This window comes from Schistocerca americana, unplaced genomic scaffold (assembly GCF_021461395.2).
Source record: "Schistocerca americana isolate TAMUIC-IGC-003095 unplaced genomic scaffold, iqSchAmer2.1 HiC_scaffold_326, whole genome shotgun sequence".
NCBI lineage: Eukaryota > Metazoa > Arthropoda > Insecta > Orthoptera > Acrididae > Schistocerca > Schistocerca americana.
The window spans coordinates 158,085-161,492 of NW_025726045.1; positions in this window are offsets into that span (position 1 = coordinate 158,085).

Here is a 3,408-nt window from a genome sequence, read left to right on the forward strand (position 1 = left end):
ATTCCTCACGTTCTGCCCAGACATTCCGACCGATCAAAGTCAACCTTTCGTTACCGTTCTCAGCGCGACGGTGTACAACAGTATGACGGGTGTGCCCAAGACTTCGGGTTCAGTTGCGTGACGCCGGTCTATCGCGCCGATCGACAGTTACTCAGGGGGCGACGGATCGGACCACGTCACCGACACACAAAACACTTTCAAACAAACAAATACATACCGGATGGACACAGACAAACACGTGTACAGACATTCGCCAAACAAACGACCGCCGCCGCCGCCGTCGTCGTCTAGCGTGCATCTTGAATGACGACATCGGTGTGCGTGCGTCGTACGCAATCAGTCAGACACGGCTATCAAACATCAGAGTCGAATGGTACATCATCGTGCGTGTCGCCGTACACGTACAGTACAATACAACAACAATGCGTCTTAATGGCACGTTCATTTCAACGTCACTCACACACCTCCACGCTGCAGTTACGTCGCACCATTGTCAAACTCGGCGTACAGCAAAGGGAATAGTGGGCGGCAAAAAAAACCAAACAAAAACACTTCACATTTCACCCTCGCCATGTATGATGTGCAAAAAAAACAAACCCGCAAACGGCCGTCGTTACGGTGACACAAAAGTCGCCGATCGCACTGTCCCCCCTCGCAGACGGGTAACACACACACCCCAACAACACCAATGGGTCAAAAACCACGCCAACGAGGCGTGCCACCATTCCACGCCACGGCGACCAACCTCGTGGCCGTACCCCGCGCAACACGCTTTGACGCGCCCCCCCACCCACAATCAAAATGCACACATACATCACAGCCGTCCACACAAACAACAACAACAATTCCGCCCTTCCCGCAAAAGGCAAGTTGGTGGCCCTGAAAAGGGCCGTTTTGCCGCTCTCGCAACGGAGGAGCCTTCTCCATCCTTCCTTCCATTCCAGAGCCACCTCCTTACTTGGAGCTCGTGTACTTGGTCACCGCCTTCGTGCCCTCGCTCACGGCGTGCTTGGCCAGCTCGCCAGGCAGCAACAGCCGCACAGCGGTCTGGATCTCGCGGGACGTGATGGTCGAGCGCTTGTTGTAGTGCGCCAGGCGAGAAGCCTCGGCCGCAATGCGCTCGAAAATGTCGTTCACGAAGCTGTTCATGATGCTCATCGCCTTCGACGAGATGCCCGTGTCAGGGTGCACCTGCTTCAGCACCTTGTAGATGTAGATGGCATAGCTCTCCTTCCTCTTGCGCTTCTTCTTCTTGTCGCCCTTCGAAATGTTCTTCTGCGCCTTGCCAGCCTTCTTGGCGGCCTTCCCGCTAGTCTTGGGCGGCATCTCGAACCAACGTACGGCAGCAGCAACACCAGTAGCAAGCGCTCCGCTCTAGTCAGCGTCTCCCCACACAGTGGCACCCGCCGCCAGCCGCCGCCGCACCTTTACCAGCTCGCCCTGTTGCGGCCGCCGACCAATGGGGCGCGCGCGCAACCGGCCGCCGCACCCGAGCCCATAAAGCACCCCCACCCCGGCTGCTCCTGCCCTGCCGCCTGTCTCGATCTCGGGAGGCCCCATCCCGTGGTCACCAACAGGCCAATACCTCGGTGTGCGGCTGGACCGGCATCTCACCTGGCTACCGCACATCCGCGACATCAGGGGGCGGGCGATTGGGCGTCTCCGGGCGCTCTACCCGCTGCTGAACCCCTCGTCCACTCTCCCCCCTCGGCACGGCCTGACCGTGTACTTGGCCCTCGTCCGGCCGGTACTCGAGTACGCCGCCGTGGTGTGGGGGAATGCTGCTCCATCGCACGTTGCGATGCTCCAGCGTGTCCAAAATCGGGCGCTGCGACTCGCACTTCACAAGCCGCCTCGGTACCCCACGAGACTGCTTCATGAGGAAGCTGGCGTCCCGTTGCTACGGGATCGCATCAGGCAGTCCGCCAGGGTGTTCTATGCCTCTGCAGGACACTCTGGCAGTCATCTTATACGTGGACTGGGACACCAAGTCCACCGCAGGCCAACCACGCGCTGGCCTGATCTGCTGCGGGAGTAGCTTCTCCCGCAGCAGCTATGACGCATTTAAAAGCAGCGTCCGCCCTCACGCGGGCGCTCACATAGGCCAAACCAACAGTGAGGCCACACAACAGCTCTAGAGGTCCAAACAGGAACAGCAGCTTCGCTGCTTAGCCTGTCCCTCCTCCTGGTAGATGAAACCAGTGATTTGCAGTGCAGTGCAGTGCGCCGGCACGCACTCCGCTGCTCGACTCGCTGCCGCTCGCACCGGTCGTTTTCGTTTCCGTTTCGTGTGCACCGTCGCTAGCCCATCGCCATGTCCGGACGCGGAAAGGGAGGCAAAGTCAAGGGCAAGTCAAAGTCCCGCTCAAGCAGGGCTGGGCTCCAGTTCCCGGTCGGCAGAATCCACCGCCTCCTGCGCAAGGGAAACTACGCAGAGCGCGTCGGCGCCGGGGCGCCCGTCTACCTCGCCGCCGTCATGGAGTACCTCGCGGCTGAGGTGCTCGAGCTGGCCGGAAACGCGGCCCGCGACAACAAGAAGACGCGCATCATCCCGCGCCACCTGCAGCTTGCCATCCGCAACGACGAGGAGCTCAACAAGCTCCTGTCGGGCGTCACCATCGCACAGGGTGGTGTCCTGCCCAACATCCAGGCCGTCCTGCTGCCAAAGAAGACCGAGAAGAAGGCCTAAAGGAGGCCAGGCAATCGCAGCGCCGCGTGCTCCCCTGCACGCAACGCGCTTTGCCGGCTCGGCCCACAACAATCGGCCCTTTTCAGGGCCACCACACAAACCTACGTCCAAAGCAAAATTGCAGTCGTCCTCGCCGCACCTTGTTTTGTTTTAACTTTGCACTGTCACAGCACAGCCGCCGCCGGCGCACGTCCGCCATCTTGTCGCCCACACAGCCCGTGTGGCCCAACACACACACACACACACACACATTTTGCACGGTCGCAGTCGCCTTCCAAACCGACAACGGCAGCAATAATGACCATTGTTAAAGGGAGGCGTGTCGACACACCGCCCTCCACTCCCGCGCGCAACGGCCGTCGACACGAACGAAACAGCTGATCCGGCCGCCTATGCCCACACGCCTTGCCTCGGAAACCCCAACGCCGCCGCAAACAAACACACAGAGCCAAACCACGCAAGCAAATAATCACCGCCTCTCGCACAACAACACACAGCCCGCCATCTCCGTCGCGATCGATACAAAGACACACAAACGAAGCAGCTCCACACACAGCCAGCCACATGACACGTTTCCTTTCCTTCTCCCCTCCCAGTCACATCACGTCGCTCAAACGGAAAGAAAGAAAGAAACAAACAAACAACACAGCGCACACACGCAGCAACAACACAGACTCTTTCGCACTTTTCAACTTCCGAACAGTGTGGTGGCCCTGAAA